This window comes from Cnephaeus nilssonii (assembly GCF_951640355.1).
Source record: "Cnephaeus nilssonii genome assembly, chromosome: 9".
NCBI classification, from domain to species: Eukaryota; Metazoa; Chordata; class Mammalia; order Chiroptera; family Vespertilionidae; genus Cnephaeus; species Cnephaeus nilssonii.
The window spans coordinates 18,668,413-18,691,934 of NC_137080.1; the positions used below are offsets into that span (position 1 = coordinate 18,668,413).

At 38.5% G+C, this 23,522-nt stretch overlaps 1 protein-coding gene across 3 annotated transcripts in view; it reads right to left on the reverse strand.

Moving 5' to 3' along the window:
• Positions 1-23,522, reverse strand: part of PTPRK (protein tyrosine phosphatase receptor type K) — a 479,445-nt gene that overhangs the window by 399,701 nt on the left and 56,222 nt on the right. The gene's annotated exons all lie outside the window — the stretch shown is intronic.

Sequence of the window (23,522 nt, forward strand, 5' to 3'; positions counted from 1 at the left end):
AAAGCCAGGCAAAGAGGAATACTAGTGGACATGTCCTCAAAATACTTCAGAACACTATTTACAACTATGAGTAGAGATGCAGATTTGTAGAAGTTTAAATATGCAATAGTTCCGGAACAATAAATAAATTAAGCATGTGGACTTTTCTTTGCTGAAGCCTCTCTACTCTGACAGATAAAATCCTTCTAGCCCTACCACTGTATCATCTTTGTATCTCCCTCTTTCATTATTTCATCTCTGTCCATATTCTCTTCCTTTCATTCAACATCAGTATGACCAAGTATACTAGGAAAATAAGGTCTAACATCCTACCCACCTCCTTTTCTCATGCCCCAAAAAGCACCTCAAGAAAACTCCATTCCAAGTAAATACACATTTGCTTGCTATCAAACAGAGCTTCAAAACAAGCCACTTGGCCTCCCACCCACAACCTCAGGGCCACCCATAAGCCTCTCTTTGTAGAAAACTGGGCCACCAGTGCCCATAAAATACAACTTGTTTCTGACCACAGATACCTGTACCCTACCAATTATCTACGTCATTTCTCTCACACAGTGGTGAGATCCCAAAGAATAATAACAGGGCTTCATGCATGGCAAAAGTATATTCAAACTGAAAGTGTGCAAAAATGGTAGGGCAGTCTCCACTAGGCAGTCCCACCAAGCCCTGAGTAGAACAACTGAAGACAGTCACAGGCACTTACTAGTAAAGAGTTAAAGAAAAAGCTCTAATTCATTCTTGATTGACTCTTGCATTTTCATGGCTCTAATTAGTGTAGCCAGTACATTAGTTCTATATCAACGGAGTAACTATCAGGAGCCTTAATCACTAATTGAGAAGAAAAATCAAGGTTTATTGTAAAAGCAAATCAAATTTGGGTGGCATTGGTGAATAGCACTAATATGTATATTTTTAGCAGAATTGCAAAGATCAGAATATTAGAAGTTGGTTGCCATTTAAAAGCTGGCAAATAAATTACATTAAGATAATATATTGAGAGAGGCTACATTTCTAAAAGAAAAATATACAAAAAACAAGAGATTAAATTGCTTTTTTTTAATTTTTTAAATTGATATTTAGAGAGAAAAGAAGGATGGAGGGAGAGAGAGAGAGAGAGAGAGAGAGAGAGAGAGAGAGAGAGAGAGAGAGGGAGAGGGAGAGAGAGAGAGAGAGAGAGAGAGAGAGAGAGAGAGAGAGAGAGAGAGAAACATTGATTGACAACCTCCTGCATGCCTCCCACTGGGAGTTGAGCCTGCAACCCAGGCATGTTCCCTGACCAGGAATTGAACCAGTGACCTCTTGGTGCATGGGTTGACACTCAACCATTGAGCAACACCGTCTAAGCTAGAGATTAATTTCTTTAAATGATGACAGAGAAAAACATCCTGGTCATTTAAAAAAAAAAAAAAAACAACAGGTAATTTTACATTGTCTTTAAATAAGTTCAGTCTAAATCATTAATAAGTACCACAGTTTACTTTAACACATTAGTCTACATCACTCCAATTTCAGAGTAACCGGAGAAGGAGATGAGGGAAGCTGGAGGAAGAGAAATGGAGAACAAGAAAGAAAGGAGGGGGTAAGGGAGGAGTACAGTAGAGAAATAAAGAAGGAGGAAAGGAAGGAAAAGGGAAGGAGAAGAGGAGGAGGGAAGGAAGGAGAAAACAAAATCATCATAATTATAATTCAAAGGAATATGCTCAATGAACAATACATTTGAGGGAAGAAGAATAAATTAGGGAGAAATTTAGTAGTCTAGGTAGCATAGACTACAATGGTGAGGTTGGGGTAAATGTCGTAAAGTAGAAAGATCTGATTAGAGACTAACTAGGGCTTAACTTGAAGGAGAGACAATAGGAAAGGAGACACATGAAGAATGACTCCTAGGCTTCTGACAGTAACCACTGAGTCAAGGCTAGCAGGGAGGTCTGAAGGAACAAAGGGAACAAAGTACTGACTGACACAGGAATAGATTATTTCAATTTGTTATTCCCAGGAAATAATCAAATGGAGATTTAATATGAGTAAAAAAAAAAAAAAAAAAAGGTCCTGGGCTTAACAAAGATTATTTCATTGATTAATTTTTAGACAAGCTCTTCTAAGCCCTTTTCTTTTGGAGGCCCCCTAGTTACCAGACTTGTATGGCCTGATTTTAGCAAAAATCAGCTAAGTCAGTTTATTGAGAATTCCTACTCCCTGAAATCTGATCAACCTGGATATATGATCCAATTCCTCATCTCCCACCATCCCCCCTGGTGATACCTGGTCACCCTGACCTGCCTTCAGTTAGGTCAACTAGGTTCAAGCAGAATCCCCCAAGGCCCTGATGTTTCCCCACTTAGAAATTTCTACCCATTTCCACCCACCCTACTCCTTGGCTGTGAATCCCTACTTACCCATGATATATTCAAAATTTAGCTGAGTTCTATACTGAGGTCCTCTTTTCCCCTATTGCAACAGTTCCTGAATAAAACCCTTTGTACCACTTTAATGACCAGCTCTAGTTTTCTTTAATAGGTTCAAAATAGAGGTCACAACTGAAGTAATAAATATAGAGAAATAAATGGCTTATGGATGGTGCTAGCAACTAAAAGATTAAACTATCAAGGGAAGTGTAGCATAAAGAGAAGGCCTTTATGAAGCACCAAGGACAACAAACTAAAAGTTAAACTTTAAGAGATAATGACTTCTCCATTTCGGCTAAGCAGCTTTGGCCAAAAAGGTAGGAGAAAAAAAAACGAGATTATGAAAACGGAAAGTAGCTTTTAAAGGATTATGTTGCCAAAAGAGTATTATTGTTCTAAGAACAAGAAAGTTTCCCTCTAAAGCCAGAATTTCCACATGGGCAGGTAATTACTGTCAGAAAAGGCAAGAGTTTGAACCTCAACTCTTCACGTATTTTGAATACTCCATATTGCGCATCCTATCTAATAAAGGAGTAATATGCAGATTGACCATCACTCCAACACACAAGATGGCTGCCCCCATGTGGTCAAAGATGGCTGCCCCTATGTGGACACAAGATGGCCGCCACAAGATGTCCAGCAGGGGAGAGCAGTTGGGAGGGACCAGGCCTGCAAGAGAGGGCAGTTGTGGGTGATCAGGCCAGCAGGGGAGGGCAGTTGGGAGGGACCAGGCCTGCAAGGGAGGGCAGTTGGGGGCAAACAGGCTGGCAGGGGAGCAGTTAGGCATCAATCAGGCTGGCAGGGGAGTGGTTAGGGGTGATCAGGCTGGCAGGCAGAAGTGGTTAGGGGCAATCAGGAAGGCAAGCAGGCGAGCAGTTGGGAGCCAATAGTCCTGGATTGTGAGAGGGATGTCCCAGATTGGAGAGGGTGCAGGCTGGGCTGAGGGACACACACCCCTGTGCATGAATTTTGTGCACCGGGCCTCTAGTGGATATATAATTTCTGACACATGCTAATGCTCAAAAAATGAGTTTCATGAGAATAAAATTGCGTTGAATGAATGTACATCTATTTATAGTACACATTTTTTTTTTCAAACACGTCACTAACTTGTACAAACATAGCAATGGTAATAGGTACATCTCATTGACATATCTTGTTTTTTTAAAACTGCTTGAAATTTTAGTTTTGCCTTAGGAATGTATATTGATGTTGATTATAGTTGTATAGCCTTAGTAATAAAAACCATATTAACAATAAGATTGTTAGTTCTAATTTGAGAGTTCCCAAAATAATGCTTCATAGATGGGTAACACACTGCTCATAATGCTGAATTCTTTGCCTCCTTTCCTCTGTGTTTTTGAAACTGAGCAGCAATTAACCTTGGTACAGTTGCCAAAACGTCCATGTGTAGATAGCCTAACACGTTCCATCTTGAATAGGTTAAGATCGGGCCAGTTTTCTTCACTTGGAATCTCAGGCTGGCCGCTCACCAAAAAGACATGCTAACTGAAAGACCAGACCAAACAAACAAAAAACCTGCGGATTTCATAAGCAATGGTGATGAACTCAAGTATGACTGTGCAACTTGCAATTTCTCACTAATGTTAAGATGTCTAGCTGGATAAGCGATTTCCACATAAACAAGAGAAAGGGTAAAACCTCTTTCAGAAAACTCCCTCAATTAGCAATCACCTTCATTTAGCAACAGCACCTCCACTATGCCAGCTGCAGGGGAAATTAATTAAATTTAATAGAAGCCACAGGGGAAGTAATTAAATTTAATAGAAGTCATGGATTCCAAATGAAGATAAACTGTATTTGTAATCAGACCTACTGTGTCACTTACTCCCAGGTTTGTAAAAGCATGCGCCAAGTGCAAACCGCCTTCCATGGGAACACCAGTTACCTGGAATCATTCTCACTTCAAAAGCTAAAATGATGGAGGCAGTATGCTTCGAAGAGCATCCCTAATTTTTTAAAATTCTTTTTTTCAAAATAAAAAATCTGCACCACCGTAACATGTCGACTATGCATAAACAAGCAGATCTGAATAGCACAGAAGCTACAGCACAGACAAGAAGTAATGAAAGGTTGGCATGTTTGCTTTGGGAAGGAAAATGAGCGGCCCATTCATCTAAATGCAGTTATGTTTCAATTTAACTAAATTACAAGGTTTGAAATTAGCAATGCTTCAAGTGCTCCGGGCTACCGCTCCCACCAGAACACTTCATCTTTAATACCTGCTCCAGCTTGCAAATAAAACTAAGGAAAACAGTAGGGGAAAATGCTCAAAACATCTTGTTAAACAAAGGCCTTTTCTAAGAACTGCAATCTTACAGTTTTTACCCCTCGGAAAATTTAAAGCTTAAATGAGACAAAGTTAAGTAATACTTGATCCTTTTTTTTTTTTTTTTTTTTGCTATATGTTCTATGCGTAGTTATCTAAATGTCTTATCATGATCAAGTGTAAGCTTCTTAACAACAAGCATAATTTCAAGTCTCTTATCTCTGAAATACTTAGCACAGTGCTTTGTACACAGTGAGCATTTAGAAAATACTGATTATCCCAGTTTAATAGGTAAGTGTTGGATAGCATTACTCTCTGTGAAACTGTTACTGTTGTAATTAACTACGTTATTAATATTAATAATAGGAAAAGAGCAAAGGGAAGGTCGGACATTAAAGGCATGTCATTGGGCACGCTTCACCGGTAAGCATGCAATTTCACACACTCCGGAGGACCACAAGTCCATTCTCTGCAGGTCACTGGGGAAAGGGACTGGACAAAGGGGAAGATGGCCACAGCATGTGCAGAAAGTCAGGGTGACATAGGAAGTGCTTGCCCGTCCGTCTAACCTGGGAAGAAAGATCATTGGCTAGAAGGGTTGGAGCCACTGCAAACCCAGGGAAATTTAGGAATACATAATCCCGAGACAAAGCAATTCTCTCTTGTACTATTGCTTCGCTCCTGCTTCCTTTAACTTGCCCATGCATCCTCCACAGCCACGTGGTCCTAGAAATGTCATGGCCATTGGCCATGAGGACCCCACACACAATAGACTACAGCTGGGAACACAAACTGACCTAGCCAGATGCTGGACCGGACTGTGCAAATATGGAGCAGAAACTCTGGGTGATGGCTTTGATCCTAGTTCTGCTGAAGATGAATGGGTCTTTTTCCTTGGTGGGCGGGAGGGAGGTGGGTCCTTAGAAACTCAGGGGTTTAATTCCATGCAAATAAATATCACTCATTCTTTTGGGCAAATCTCAGAAAATTCCTTTTCTCGTGATATTGCAAGAAGCCCACCCCACTGATAACAAAATCATTACCAATACTGGTTTGAACAGGCAAGCTTCTCTTGGTAGTACAAGAATGCCAAGATTTCCACCTGACCTGTGAAATAAGAAAAACTTCTATTTTGGAGTAATTTTGAAGACTAACTGCTATGTGGTTTATTGATGTTCTTTAAGACAAAATAATAAAAGCTAATATATAACAAGCAACTACTATATGCCAGGCACCATGCTAAGTATTTTACATAGATGATTTCATTAAAAGGTCACCCAAACCCTAGGAGTTAGCTACTATTTTTTATCTCTCATTTACAATTGATAAAAGAACAGTTTAGGAGTTTACATAATTGATTCAAGAACCTAATAACTAATTAGTAATGGGACCAGTGTTCTGAACCAGGCTTAACCTCTATGAGTGCTTGAAGGTAGTGGAAAAACCTTGGCCATCTTCTGCTGGAGGCCAAGACCAGTAGGTCATAATAAACGAGAGAAGTTCACCAGAAGGCTGATGGGCTTCCATATTCAGCAGGGCTGAATATCTGCATATTATTACCTGCTGCTGGCTGAATGGCCTAAAGCAATTTCCTAACCCAGTGGTCGGCAAACTGCGGCTCATGAGCTGTGGTTTGCCACTCTGTTGACTAATGAATTTGCCGACCACTGGGATAGGGGCTTAATCACAAGGAACAACAACAGCCTGTAATTATTGGAATCGAGAATCTAGGTCAAACTCAGTCAACAGAGCGGCAAACAGCGGCGGCTCTCCCGCCGCAGTTTGCCGACCACTGCCCTAACCTGATAATCCTTTTACTGTTTACCAAACCTTACCTTTGATATGTATGTTTACTTTGCTAAAGGGCAAAATGTGTAAATAAAAAGCCCTCGGTGAGCCCACTTCACTAGAGGGTGAGGCCTCCACCTGACTTTCCCACATGCCTTCCAAATTTATATTTCTTGTCTAGTGTATCTATTTATATGCGTCAGTCCCTTCTCCAGATTTCTGAACCTTTGCCGTGAAAAGCCTGCAACAATCTTCCAGTGTGCGAAATCTAGAGCATGCTTCTTAATCATAGGAAGTATGTACAATACAAAACCAAAGGCCTCTTTCTACTTAGAAATATTGGTGCCAAGCACATAAGAAAATACTCTATGACTCAATCGACATTCTTTTTCACATTGTGGCAAGCACAAATGTCTTGTTGATTTGGTCAGCCACTGTGTTTCACCTGTAAGGCACTTACAACATTCATATTGAAATTATGTGACTCTCCTACTAGACTGTGGCCCAATCAATGGTAAGAACCACGCTATTCATGCCAGCATCACCAGGATCTGCCACATTATAGATGCTATGATGCTTCATAAAGGTTTGTGGCCTGAAGGAAGAATCATTAATTTTTTATAACCTTGTTTCTAGATTTCTAGAGCATCAATAAATGATTGCTACTCATAATTACTAAGTCATCTGAGTTCCTGTAATTCCAGGGAGTTACATGTTCTGCAAATGCTTTCCTGGTCTTTTCATCTCACATACTCTCTTCTCCATCAAATTAAACTCTTACTGTGTCCCCTGTACATATCCTATTATAGACCTCATAACACTTTTCCCCACTTATATTCCGCACTGCCTCCCTCTGGTAAACTCTAAGGACCTCATCTTATTCCTGTTTTATATTTAGCACTCAGCACAGAGCATGATGTATATGAGGCACTAAATGATTACTGGAAACAAATTATGTATGTGTGCATGTTTTTATGATGCCATAAGAATCCAATACCTTATATGTTTGGAGTGCAGTAAGAGTAAGAAATTACAAATATCATTTACAACTTGAACTTAAATTATTAACCTAGTGCAAAAAAAAAGTAGAGAACATATTAACCATGCATAACATTTAAAGTGGCTCCCTAACAAAATATCTTGCCTTGTCAAAGTAGCAAAGATCACATCAATTTCTTATGTTTGTTTCTTGTGCCATCCCAGGTTTACAAAATGGGTTTCAATCTTTGTACTCAAGTAATTTTTAAACATAAACATGCGCATGAATCAGGAAGGGGCCTCACAAAATCTCATACTGCACAGAGTTGAAAACAGGCTCCTTTCAAACCCTTTAAAATCCACTCTTGTCTACGTAACTTTGTATTATTTAAAACAAGAGACTATTACCTATACTTTATTTCATTCAAATTCACTATTTTGGTCATTCCTGGGGTTTGATATTTACAGAACTGTTTTAAGGTCGTTAACAACACATCTGTAGAACCTGAAAAAAGAGCACATAGGCATTATTATTGTTAGGACAGTTCTCTCATGGTTCTATCTAATACTTAAGTGTTGCTCCCCCGGAAGCTCCCAAAGAAGACATGAAAGAAAAAAGATAAGCCAGAATATACTAGAAAGACTTCATAATCTGATCTCAGTTCTTCAGGTTAAAAAAAAGTCATTCTCCCTCATGATTTTTTGACCATTAACCAAGACTAGGAATACTTAATACTTGTGTATAGACACTATGTAAATTCAATAAGCAAAAAGTCACACACTTTCACCCGTAAGTTATTTTTGCTCATACACTCACTGTGTGAGACGGAACTGTAGTAGCATAAAAATCAAACCAAAACTCTATAAACAGAGAAATGATGGAATATTTTGACAGCGGAGAAGCATGTCACCTGCTCAAACCATATTTGCTTCTAAGGATGTATACATAGTTGTAATGAGTGAGATCACTAGTAAGAAATTCACTGTGAGGCATTATTGTAGTTAATTTACTTGAAAATTAAAAACAAATTATCCTCTTCTCTGTAATAAGATTTTAATTTTTTCAAGCTGTTAATGAAGCAATTAAACAAAACCATTTATTCTAATGCATGACAGAAACTATACTGTTAGAAACATATGCCAGGATAATACTTTTAACATATACAAACAATTGCTTTACGTGTGCATAACAACCACTCCCCTAAACCAATGAACTATTATCTTTTCACGGATGGTGCAAAAACAATGGTGAATCAAGCTAGGGATGCCACCAGCAGGAATCAAAGCAGGGACACCGGATTTTACCCTTTACTCTTCACTGACACCCAGTCACAGAAAATAAAATGCAGTTTCACTTAAGAATATCTTTGATAGGCCCTGGCCGGGTTGGCTCAGTGGATAGAGCATCGGCCTGCGGACTGAAGGGTCCCAGGTTCGATTCCAGTCAAGGGCATGTACCTTGGTTGCGGGCACATCCCCAGTGGGGGGTGTGCAGGAGGCAGCTGATCGATGTTTCTCTCTCATCGACGTTTCTAACTCTCTATCCCTCTCCCTTCCTCTCTGTAAAAAATCAATAAAATATAATAAAAAAAAAAGAATATCTTTGATAGAACCATAAAATTAGTTAATTTTAAATATCACTATCTTTGAGTACATTCCATTTTAGTATTCTATGTTATAAAGGAAAGTATGCATAAAGCATTTCTGCTGTATATCAAAACATCATGGAATAATGGTATCAAGGAAAAGTACTTAGGAACTAGCCACTCTTCATGAAACACTATTTTTTACTTGTCTGAATGACTGAAGACAAACTATTCAGAATTAGGCCTGACTGACATTTTGGGAAAAAGAGGGAGTGAGCCTGTCACTTCATGGAAAATAATTGACAGTATCTGTTGCCAACGACAGAAATTGAACTTTTAAGTGAAAATTAGTATCTTGAAAGTTTTATCCACCATCCTGAGCTTGACAGCTATCCAACAGTTGAAAACATTTTCTGACATTAACAAATGTGAGTGTTTAATATTATATAATGAAATGTGTTAACATTTGGAGATCTGATTATGTTGTTTTCTAATTGACCAATGCATAATGTCACAAAATTGTGTATGGGTAAAGAAATCTACACAAGATACAAAAACACCAATGTATTTTTATATAACAAAATACAAAATGTTCATTGAAAAGTTTTTGATTCCTCATTGAAACTTTTAAGATATTGCAATCTGTGGTGTTTTAGTCTATCAAAGGAGAATAGCCACAATTATTTGGAGAGTCTATTTAAATCGATCTCCCTTTTCTTTTATATATTCCACCAAAAGACATAACACACGAGATTGGATGCAGAAGCAGATTTAAAAAAATATTAAAAAAAACCTTGCTGTCATCTATTAAATTAGACATTAGAGAGAATTGTAAAATATGTAAAGAAATGTCAGTTTTCTCACTTTTTTGGGGAAATGTATGTTTTCCCCTACAAAAGTATGTTAACATCTAATAGATTTTTAAATTGTTGTTTTTTTAAACTTCCCCACTTTAATTTCTTATATGGTAAATATCAATAGACATAACTCACATACACAAAAGTTCTACAGGATCCTCAATAATTGTTAAAATCGTAAATGGGTTTAGCCCAAAGTTTGAGAACTAATGACCTAAACCGGTGGTCGGCAAACTGTGGCTCGCGAGCCACATGCGGCTCTTTGGCCCCTTGAGTGTGGCTCTTCCACAAAATACCACAGCCTGGGCGAGTCTATTTTGAAGAATTGGCGTTAGAAGAAGTTTAAGTTTAAAACATTTGGCTCTCAAAAGAAATTTCAATCGTTGTACTGTTGATATTTGGCTCTGTTGACTAATGAGTTTGCCGACCACTGACCTAAACTAAAGGCTTATTATCTACTTTCTAGCATGATTCTCAATATAATTTTTACCAAATCACTAATAAAATTAAAGTATGTTTTATCTATGAGCACTTAAGAAAGCCTATAAAATGCCAAGCCCCATATTAATCGCTCATGATACAAGGTGAAAGTGCTTAGTTCTTGCCCACAAGTTGCTTATAGTTTCACAGGGGATGCCCTAGTCATCCCAGGACCATTGTGGACAGGGCATGTGGCAGCTTGAACCACTCCAAGTCTGCAACACTGCTCTACCAGTTCAGAATGCTTGTTACTAGTTCAAGTGCCAACATCAACCTCTGCCTTTATTTCCTGTGGGGTTTTGTTTGTTTGGGTCTCATTTCACTTTTTTTGGATTTCCCAACTCTTACATAATAGGTCCCCCTTTTAAATAAACAAGGCCATCCACCCTTCTTTTCACTTAAAGGATACGTTTGGTATAACCTCAGATCACTTTTTTCTTTTCCTGAGTTAATTTCTTGCTGGTTACTGATTGTGTCCTCACTACCAAGGAGTATTGTAGGGATTCACTGTATTTTTTTTTTTTTTATGAGCTTAAGATTTTAAAAACTTTCGAAGAGGTGACATTATATACCTATAAAAACTAAGATTTTATCTGGAGAAAATATTACAAAGCTTACTTTCTTCAGTTCAAATTCTACATCTATCATGAAGCCAACCACACAAAAATCAGATACAAGATCTCTTACTAAGTGCCCATTTCCAACACCTACTAAAAAAATAAATAAATAAAAATAACAGCAAAATTCGGAGCTGATCATGATTAGTCAAAACCTTATTCCTTCACTGATTAACACTAGGGAGTAACTGACAAAATGAAAACAGACTACAGAGAAATGACCAAGTTCTGTCACTGAGAAAATTAATTGGAGCACACACTCTGTAATTCCTGTTGTTCCCTGCTATGTAGGTCTCTGGTATTGGCTGAAAAACAACCTAAATGGATTCTGGAGAAGGTTATATGCTGCTACTCTCCAAACGACACTGAATTCCTATTAACTCTTCCTCTACCTAGTCAGCATGATGTGGTTAATAATAAAAACTGTGCAATCACAGGGGCTTTGGTTCAAAGTTCAGTGTGACATTGAGCACTTAACTTCCTTAATCATATTTTCTCAGACATAAAAAAAAAAAATGCACACAAAAGACCTAATTACAACTAACCTGCTAATTTGATGATTGAATGATATCATAAAGGTTAGGTAACCACATTTTAACCATTTGGAAAATGCTAGTTATGATAGTCGACTCAAAATTCTATCTTATATACAACTGCATATATGTCCATTTTCCTATGACAGAATCTGGAGATTAAAAACACAGTCATTCCATTTCTTTGCCTCCAAATAGAAGTAAGGATTACTTTGCTGATCTCCCAACCTTAGACAAGTAGGTAAATTTCAGCTTCCAGTCCTTCATGCATGAAGAATCAGGTTATCTACTTTGATGGGTGTTATGGGGTCAATTGAGCTAATTATTATATAGGCCTAAGTGCAAAGCTGGGCAAAGAATAAGCCCTGAATAAATGTTAGCTAGTGTACTATTATTTCCAGGTTGCCTGTAGAGTGTTTCTTCTATGGTCCATTTACTTTCAATTTATAATTTAACAAAAATAGGCAAGCATCTCACAAAACACTCCTACATAAATTGCTTTGAATGAAATCCATATACTGTGATACAGCTGGGCAGAGGAATATACCATGTGTAAAAACAATAACGGTCTTGTAAACTTCCTTTTATAATAAGTAATAAAATTTTATAATTTGGGATCTATTCAAGCTCTAGTTTGGTGCTTCTCTACATAAGAATCATCTGAAGAGATTTTAAAAAATACAACGCATACTGAGGATCCGACCTAGCATGCTGAAAACTCATCAGCAGGGAAGAGCATTATCCCACCTTCCCACTATGAACTGTATTTCAAGCTAACCAAATAGCCCTAGCAGATAAAAAAGTTCTATATAAAATAATTCCAGGTAATATATAGAGAAGGAACAATATAATTAGGAAATCTTCATTTTGCGACTTAGAATAAGGCAATGGTCATCGATGAATGACAAAACCATTAAGGCATAAAGTTGATGAGTAATCCTATAATAAAACAATTATGCTTTAACCACCCAAAGCAACTCGTCTATCTTACCACCTCTGAATGTGATTCCTTGAGATATAATGGAATAAAAATACATGGGAGAAAGGGAATAGGAAAGAAGGAGCGGGTTAGGGATAGGCAGAGAAGAAAAACAAAGACAGGGAGAGAGGGAGGAAAAGAGGAAACAAAGGTAAGGAGAGAGGCCTGAAGAGGGAAGAGGATACTGGAGAGCAGGAAGGAGAAGATGGGAAGAGTAAGTGAGGATGAGAGAAAAGAGAGTATGATTGAAGCAGAGAAGGCAAAGAAACTAGAGTCAAATTCCTGAGTGCCATGGATCCTGAAACTTATCAAGTTCCTGTCCTTTAGTAACGAGGCACCCAATTTCCTTATAACAAATTGTTTGTTCAAGATAGCCAATGCCAGTTCTATTACTTACAATCTTCTGAGTTTTGAATTACAAGTAGAATTCAGAGAACAGAAGAGGTATATATTTTATTCCTAACTTAAAACACTGCAATAGTCAATTAAAGGAAATATTTCTGATTGATTATTGTTAGATATTCTAAATGACAAAACATTCCAAAATGAATGTAATCAGTAATTTACCTCATTCTGAAACAATTCATTCCAATAAATATAAATTTAAGTTGTGATAAGAACTTAATAACTTTAACCACCCCAAATATAAAAAGGCAGAAAATCTAAAGACAAGCACATTCTCTAAATATTTCAGAAATATAAATCTGGATTGATAAAAGGGAGGGAGGGAGGGAGGGAGGGAGGGAGGGAGGGAGGGAGGGAGGGAAAGGGGAGGGAGGGAGGGAAAGGGGAGGGAGGGAGGGAGGTTGAAAGAGGGAGGGGAAGGGGAGTGAGGGAGGATAAGAGGAAGGCAGGGAAAAATACAAATTCAGATGCTGTTTAACAAACTTTGATAATTCAAAAAGGATTATCTAAAAAGTATAGACTTGTGCAGTGATAATAAAATGTCTCAAATGGAATAGGTCCTAGACCAGGCTCTGATTACCAGCCATGTTGTCCTGAAGAAATCATTTTACTGTTCTCCTCACATATCAGATGAACTAGAGTCTGGGGGGGGGGGGGGGGGAGGAGGAGGCTCTTGTGAGGATTAAGTGTGGCCCTAGACATGAAAGCCTTTGGATAAGAACTGATCTCGATGTAGAAAACATTTTAAAAGTCAATAGTATAAACAAGATTGAAGACAGAGTACTAATGTAAAATAAACTACTCTAGTAAGTAACTCAGAAGCTTAGTTTTCTCAGTTCCTAATTGACAGGCTAATTATATCTATCAGGAAAATAATAAAACATAATTTGTATAAAATAATTTTGTGATTCAGCCTTCGTTAATTCAAACAGGTGTTGCCCACAATTCGTCTACATTAGCAAGTTTTTACTGCAATGCTATTAAGCTGCGTGGGAAAAGAATTAAATGAATCCAAAATGGATATAATATTTGCTCATTTGGAACCTCACCATAATTTCTTAACATTAAGTATACTAATTTTCTTCTCAGCCTCATGCCAACTCTCTGCTCTGTGACCTCGAAAGCAGGGATTCTGCAGGTAGGAAACGGCCATTCCCACTTCGGCTCTCAGTGAGATGTTCTCAAGAAACAAGCTCAGCTTCCAATATTAAAAATAATAAAAAACAAACAAAAACTATCCATCGGTATATGAAACCAGTAGACAAGTATCCTGACTCCAGAATCAGATTCAAATCCCAGCTGCTCCACTGATTTCAGGATGCGATTTGAGGCAAGTTACTGAACATTTCTGAACCTCCCCTCTGTTACAGGGGGAGAGCAAGAGTAACTACTAGTATCTCCTGGGGCTAGTAAAACAATTTGAAAGTGGTGATGGAGGCAAAGCGCTTAGCACAATGTCAGGCACAGAGTCAACTTTGACATACATGGGTGGTCATCAGCACAGAGTCCCGGGGTACGTATCAGGAAGGTTAGAACATGAGTATATAGCAAACTATTACAAGCTTATTCACTCTATTTGTCCAAAGTAATGACTCAAGAAAGGGCAAAGATATGCAAGTCATTTTAGGGGAAGAGAAAGTAATTATTGGTGGTTGTATGGTTAGGGTTCTCCAAAGAAAAAGCCAACGGGACATATAATACATATTATATATGGTAGATAACATACAAATCACATATACTATACATAACCATAGGATAAATACATACATATATATATGTGTGTGTGTGTATACACACACACACACACACACACACACACACACACACACACACACATACAGGGTAACCCAAAAATGTATACATACTTTAACAGCTGACAGCTCAATTTTGAAAATGAAATGTACTTTAATAAATACTGCCTTTATAGTTATATACTTTTTTGGGACACCCTATATATACACATAGGATAAATACAAATGTATATGAAAAAAAATATATGAAATCCATATATAGGCAAACTTATAAAAATTGGCTTTTGGACACCAAAAAGTCCCCTGATCTGCCATCTGCAAGCTAGAGAAGCAGGAAAGCCAGTGGGATACTTCAGTCCAAGTTTGAAGGCCTAAGAACCAGGGGAGCTATTGGGGTAAGTTCCAGTCTGAGTTTTAAAGCTTGAGAATTGGGGGTCAATGGTGTAAGTCCTAGACTTCCAACTTGTTGAGTAGCAAGGCTCAAGAACCATGTCTGAGAGCAGGAGAAGATGGGTGCCTCAGCTCAAGCAGAGGGCAAATGTGTCCTTCAGGACTTTTTTGTGTCATCAGAACCTAAAAGGATTGGATGATGCCCACCAGCATTGGTGAGGGCGGTCTTCGTTACGCAGTGTGCCAATGCAGAGGCTAATCTTGTCTGCAAACAGCCTCACAGACACACCCAGAAATGCTTCACCAGCTGCTGGGCATACCCTTAGCTCAGGCAAGTGGATGAATAAAATTAACCATCCCAGTGGTGTGTGTCCAGTACATTACAGAGTGAGAGAACTCTTTCATCCTAGAGATGGTTATCAGGTACCTGGACAGAAATGTCCAGAAACAATTTATACAGCAACCAAAATACCTTTGAACATCTATTTCCCCAAGCTCTAGGACTGGCTCACCCAGGAGCCGTCTAACCTATAACATAATCCCTGGCATGGACCTGGTCATCGAAACAAGTTAATAGAGAGACAGAATCAGATCATTATCTCCAATTATACATCATAAGTCAGTTTCTGTTCAGTTTGCTTATGATAAATCAGTCTCCTAAACATAGCTAAAATCAAAACGTTAAAACTACAAAACTTAAGACCCAGCAGTGGAATAGGAAATCATCAATGTCCTGAGACTCTGTAATGCCCTGACAATCCTTCAGATCACATCTATTTACCAACAAACATACTTAAAATACCTACTATGTGCCAAAGACTGAGAGGACAAAGACAACATCCCTGCCTTCACCATCTAGTCAGAGGCAGAAGTCCAAATGAACTTGAGTATAATGAGAACAGCCTTATGACAAGTTCATACAAAGAGGTATGGAAGAGAGAAATAACTTCAGATTCAATAAATAAGATGTTTGTGGGAATCTGGATTCCCTGAGAGTTAGCAATAAAAAATGGGTAGAATTTTCTCAGGAGTTAGCAACAGAATACAAAATACTCTTCTCATCGGAACACAAAATAACACAAGATGGAAGCCCAAGTATCACAAAATCTTTGAAGTTATGCCATCCATACATTATGGAAGACCAACTATAATTATGATATCCTAAACCAAAGGGAGATTATGTAATTTAAAGCTGAGGTATCATGCATTGATAATTTATATACATAACTAAAAGAAATAGGTTCTGGACGTTTACTATTCTGTACTACTGACAACTGCCTGAGTCTTTTCTGTTTTTGAATGAACATTAAATCAGATTCAAATTCTTACTTGCATCTAACACAGAAAAAAATAAATGCTCTTTATTATGTCTTTGTGTGTGTGTGTGTGTGTGTGTGTGTGTGTGTGTGTGTGTGTGTATATATATATATATATATATATATATATATATATATATATATATATGAAGGTAGAAGAAGATTCATATACTTCATGAATTTTCTTTCTTAAAGTAAACTTAATATTTAAAAAAACCTTAAAATTAATTTCCCAAGATATTTCTAGTTCTCTTTCTTAAAGACCTGTGCTTCAATAAGAACTCCCAACCCACCCCTGTAATCCAAATTCTATTTGGTCCTGCAGTGAAGTCAAATATAAGATCCTGACATCAATTTGTTGCCATGGAAATAATTGAGATGTCAGTGTTTTTGGATTATGACTGTACCATATGAACAGATGGGCTGACAAGGGGAAAAAATCTTTGCAAATATCTTTCTAATAATTAACCAGTATCAGGTATTATTTTAAATTTACATTATTATTAAAACTTGAGTGAGATCAATTTGAACAGCACAAAATACAACTAATTTCAACTTCTGAAGTTTTATTGAGGAAAACATTTTCAATTACACAAACAGAAGGGCTTGCTGCATCACTTTATGCTGCACAAAAATATATATAGCCAAGTTTGGAATAAATCAGATTTGACAAATTGCAAAAATCTATTCCACTCAGACAAGCAGTGACAATGTTAGATGAATGAAGAGACAGGATCAGTCCTTTATCTTTCTTCCACCGCCTTATTGAAAACACTTCCTTGTGAGGGAACCTGAACTTGGCTAAATAACTCATATGGCTAATGATTTACAATATACTTTTGCTATAAAAATGTTTGTCAGGGCCTATATTTGCCACTGTCCTAGGAATTTGTTCCAGAAATTTGGCTATTTGAGTACAAGATAAAATTCCTTTCTGAAACCTCCACAGCACTTAGCCATATCTCCTGGACTAAGCTGAATTAATAATCACTTGTGCATTCACTTATAGGCATTTTTCTCACTAAAAGTAACAAGGGTTAGTATACTTAAACTAAATAGGCTGAGAGATTATGTGTATGTGCATATATACTACACCATGAAGTATAGGACTGCCACTCTCCTAATCTTCACAAGGTATTTTCATTTGTAACCTCTTACTCCATCCACCCACTGTGAGCTCTTTTTATCCAAACATGAAAAAGTTGTTCTTCCCCGTTGTGGGCTAATTGCACCATCTGTTTAGCCACAGTACTATTAATGTTAACTCCTTACATGCCCTGCCCTCAAACGCCTCATGCTGTCAAATGGACAAGTGGTAGACAAGGCAAGAAACCAGTCTCCTGATTCGTATTCTCGACTTTCTCTACTGAGCCAACACTGTGGTCTCCACAGGGATTGCAGCATTTAGGCATTTCCCTCCATCTCACCTTAACGGTGTGAGCTGTAAAATGGACAATAATAACAACCAATTTTCTTCCTGCCACCAAAACCCCAAATTGGAAAAGATGTCTCATCACACCAAGTTCCATCTTGGAGGAAAATCATACAGGCCATCCTCACACCATCCAAGTTCTGTGTATAGACTTTGAAAAGATGGCTTTGAAACTTTGTACCCAGAGCTTCTTATTAAAAGACTAGAGCCTGGTGCACAAAATTTGTGCATGGGGGGGGGGGGGTGGTGTCCCCTCAGCCCATCCTGCACCCTCTCCAATCCGGGACCCCTTGGGGGATGTCCGACTGCCGGTCTATCAGACATCCCTCTCACAATCCTGGACTGCTGGCTCCTAATTGCTCACCTGCCTGCCGGCCTGGTCACCCCTAACTGCCCCATGCTGCCAACCAGGTCGCCCCCAACTGCCCCCTCCCTGCCGGCCTGGTCACTCCTAACTGACCCTCGCCCCCCCCCCCCCCCCCCCGTGCACAAAAGTCGCTCACCTGCCCGCTGGCCTGATCACCCCTAACTCCCCCCCCCCCCCCCCCGACAGCCTGGTAGCCCCTCACAGCACCCCAGCCGGCCTGGTCGCCCCAAACAGCCTGCTGTTCAGTCGTTTGGTCATCCCTCACTAACCCCCCTGCCAGCCTCGTCACCCCACGGAGCCTGCTTGTTCAGTCGTTTGGTCGTCCCTCACTAACGCCCCTGCGGGCCTGGTCGCCCGACACAGCCTGCTTGTTCAGTCATTTGGTAGTCCCTGGCGCCGGCCCTGGGAGGCTGGGGGGCTGAGGGGACTGGGCGTTGCCATCTTGTGGCTGTGGGTGCTGCCATCTTTGAGGAAGGGGCAGTCAAGTAGCATATTCCCTCCTTATAGGCTGTGGGCGCCGCCATCTTTGAGAGGGGCAGTCAATGAGCATATTCCCTCCTTATTGGCTGTGGGCACCGCCATCTTTGTGACAGCGTGAGGGTCAATTAGCATATTCCCTCTTTTTTAGATAGGATGAACTGACACCCACAGCAACAAAGGGGGTAAAAGGGGAGTCATTTGGGCCAGTGAAAAAAACACAGGCTCTCACTCTGGCCCTACCATCTACAGGACTATAAAAAGTTGCTAGTATGTTACTATCATTCTTTAAAGTCCTCCAAGTAATAAACCTTTAAGAGTTGCCAATTCTAATAAATAAGCCAATAACAGATCTACCACAATAACATTATTCTGGATATAACAATAATGTCTCAGTCCATTCAGGATGCTATGCCAAAAAAACCACACACAGACTAGATGTCTTATAAACAACCAAAATTTATTTCTCATTGTTCTAGGCTGGGAATCCAAGATCAAGGCACCAGCAGATTTGGTGTGTGGTGAGAGCCCCCCTTCCTGGTTCATAATGGAGGTCTTTTTGTTGTGTCAGCAAATAGCAGAAGGGGATAAGGGAGCTGTCTGGGACCTCTTTTAAAAGGGCAATATGTTAAATCATGACACCCTTAAAACCTACTTACCTCCCAAAAGCTCTAATTCCCAAAATACTATCACATTGGGGATTAGGCATCAACATATGAATTTTAGGGGGACACAAGCATTCAGTCTATAGCAAAGAATCTACAATTAATGGGAAAAGATGCAAAGAGGTGAAGAGTTATAATACATCGAGGCCCAATGCACGACATTCGTACACTGGGGGGGGGGGGGGGTCCCCTCAGCCCGGCCTGTGCCCTCTTGCAGTCCGAGACCCTCGGGGGATGTCCGCCTGCCACAGAGGCAGGAGAGGCTCCCACAATCGCCACTGCACTTGCTAGCCGTGAACCCAGCTACTGGCTAAGCGGCGCTCCCCCTGGGGGAGCACACTGACCACCTGGGGGCAGCTCCTGCGTTGAGCATCTGCCCTCTGGTGGTCAGTGCATGTCATAGCAACATTCCGCTGTTAAGTCGATTTGCATATTAGCCTTTTATTATATAGGACTACTGATTATGTATGTGTTACATGGCCTAACCGTGGCTTGAAAATCATGAAGAATGTCTTTTTCCTTAGAAAATAAGTAATCGTGAAGGGTGAATACAGCTGCAAATGTGGGGCTTTCTTGCCCATTAAGTCACTGACAGAATTCAAATGATTATAAAATTCTTCACTTAGGAGAAAAAACAACGTACACCTCATTTAATGCAGACACAACTGCAGCTGATAAAAAAGATGTAGAAAAAAATCTTGGCCATTGAAGATGCTGAACTTCTACAAGGAATGATAGAACCATCAAACTTTAATTCCTGCACTTTTTCCTCATCTAAGGTCAAATGAATCAAAGGGGGAGGTAACATCTGTCAAAGTTTATATCAGTTTATAACTGTTTACCTACATGTTTATTTTGAAGGTTAGAAAAGTAAGCCCCTCAACATCATGGCAGACATAAAACAGCAAACACTTACAGGCATAAATATAAAAATATTTTCTTAAAATATTGCAATTTGCAGGCACTTTTAACAAAAAAAAAAATGGTTAAAGGAAAAATGCAACTGGAGAGAAATTGTTTCTAAAAAGTCTTTCACACTAATCTTTTTTCATTTCTTATAATGGACCAATTTAATCAAAATGTTTCTCTTCAGCACATAGACCTGTGTTTTGTCCAGAGTTGTTAGAAAAAAAGCAAACATATTTATGCACTTTTAGTATAAATAAGGTATGTGTAACTAGCTTGAAAAGAAAACATTGTCTTTTATCATTATTTTTTACATACAGGAAATCCAGATCTCCTAATGAAATACCACAAATCATCAGATGTTGGGACATCATGGAGGTATAAAGTAATAAATAAAAGCTATAAAAATGCATTAAAATGGCACTTAAATACATTTGTCTAACAAGTCCCCTTAGGGGGAAAACTGCATTAAATTAAATGCTCTGCAAATGCACCAATTTTGAAAAGGGATTGCAACTGCTTACAAAAGTTCCAACACATATTGACCTTTTTTCCATGTTTTAAGAGGAAAGCACTTGACCATTACTAACACAATCAAGAACATAAACTTAAATACTAGGAAGCTAAATGACTAATAAAGGATAAGTCAAATTTGCCTTACGAAGCAGGAAAAGGGGAGTAGAGGGCAAAACAAGACCAACCCATGACACTTTGAAGTGATGAGAATAGGCTAATACTCACTGTCTCAGCAGCTTTCTTGAGATATAATTCATATATCATAAAATTTACGTTTTAATGTGTACAAATCCGTGGTTTTCAGTATATTCATAATTGAGAAACAATCAGCTACCAGCAAGTCATTCCTCACAATCCCCACGCCACACTCCAGGTAACTATTGATCTATTTTCTGTCTCTATCCTATTTTACACATTGCACATAACTGAGATCAATATAGTATATGTTCTAGTATGACTGGCTACTTTCACTTAGCATAATGTTTTTGGGCTCATCCATGTAGTAGCATTTATGAGTATTCGATGGCCTATTATTATGAATATGCCAGCTAACATTTATTTTTAAAGACAATTTCAGGAGATTTGCCATTTTTCTAATGTCTGGCCTCTGCAAAAATAAAGTGGAGGAGGGTGAGAATAAAATATGAATGAGTGTCCTAAGAGGATTAGTAAAAAAAAAATCTATAGCAGTAGTCTCCAATGAAATATAATTAGATCCATATATGTAATTCTAAATTTTCTAGTTAACTATATTTTAAAAATTGAAAGGTAGATGATACTAATTCTAATGTTTTATTTAAGCCAAAATATTCTCAATCTCCATATGCAATCAATATAAAACCTAGATTTTTTACATTCTTTTCTTCATATCATATTCGCTATATAACTTACATTTTTCAGATCTCAATTTGGACTAGACACATTTTAAGGGCTCAAAAGACACATGTGATTAGTTGCTGTCATCTGGACAGCAGAGATTTAGAGAGTGAGCAACAGGAGCAGGTCATCAGAAAAAAAGGAATGGTTAGAAAGGATAAGGAACAAGAAGCATGAAGTAAAAGGAGTAGAGAATGGAAGAATATCAGGGGGGAAAAGAGGCAGATTTTAATCTATTAAGTATTTTTTTGAGTCTCAAATCTATGGTACCTATCACTCATGGCAGAGTTAACTGAATAACTGGGCTATTGAGGGGATATAAAGAAATGTACAATATATGCCTGTCCTCAGCATGGCATTCCTCTGGTAGCCTCTAGCATGCTATTCCCCGGGATGATAATTAGTTTAGGAGTTAGAGCTCTGCTTACTTTAATGTTGTATATCTGTGATGTACAGTAGCACATCTGCAGAGATACATTCAAAAATCCTTAGTGGATGCCTGAACCCTCAAATAATACTGAGTCTTATGTATACTATGTTTATTTCTTATTTAAAAAAGATAATAAAACAACACAACAAAAACACTGCCAGTTTACAGGAGTGGGAATAACAGACGTCACAAAAGTTATGGATGGAAACTTTCTTTCTCTAGGGTTTGATTTTTATGCTGAAACAGGGCTTGAGAATTTGTCATGAGTAGGCCTTATGTATTAAAAGGCCTTGTGCAAAGCATATATAACCTTCAAATAAGCAATCAAACAAAATTTGTATTTTCCAGCAAAAGCAGTTAATTAAGAGTGAGAGAAGGGCTGACATGCCCAGTGGGCACCAGAGAGAGGTAGTGATGGTGTAGAAAAGCTCACCTAAAAATGTCTTCAAATACAAAGTCATGGAATTACAATTAAAAAAAAAAAGATTATGAAGCAGAATTTTTATTAATATAAGGCAGCTTATTTATCAATAAAAGCTAAAAAATAATTGTCTGATATTTGGCATTAATTCCATAAGTTCATATTTTAAATTCAAATTCCGTGTGTTACTATTGTGAGGGTATAAAAGCCCATATTAATGAGAAATAAATTGAAAGACTAAAAAGCAACATGACCTGTGAAAAGACAGCTGCAATTATAAAATATCTGGGTTCCAAGTACAACCAAAAATATTCATATACCATGTTTTAAAACAACTGTAAAAATTTCACAACCTTCTTTTTAACTTATCTCTAAAAATACAATGAAGTTCAATGGGGGGAAAAAAGGAGATATATTTACTACTACATGTAATACTTTAAACAATAAAAAAATATTTAAAAAATAAATAAAAATAAAAACACAATGAAGTTGCCAAGGTGAAGTTTGTTTGTTTCCAGGCACTCTTTCATATTAGCAATTGTCAGGGCCAACAACATAATTTGATGAAAGCAAAATGAAAATTCAGGAGTCTTGTTCAAGAACCAGGAAAAACTTTTCTTACCTTCCTTCTGTCTCAACCTGCCATAATTCTTACTTGGTAACTAATGTCAAGCTCTCTTGGGTATAGGCATACTCATAGGGCAATTACAGACTCTCACATGTGCATGGGGCCTGCACTTGAACTCATTAAGTAGGAGGCACACACCGGATTCACCCCTCCCCACACCAGCATCCCAGCACCCTCCAAGGGCAGAGAGCAAAGCCACACTATTGGGCAGGGACAGGAGAGTGGGTGGCCAAGAACCCACCCACAGAGGGTGGGAGGCAATGGGTGATGGTCCACAAAGGAGGTGGGTGTTTAAGCCACAATCTCTTTCTCTGGTAGTCCCACTGGGCTTCATTTACAAAGCTTCAATCAAAGATATTACTAATAAAAATTTCAAGACAGCATCAGAAGGCATTAAACCCCAAGTGTGTGTGGTCTTCAGAATTTGGG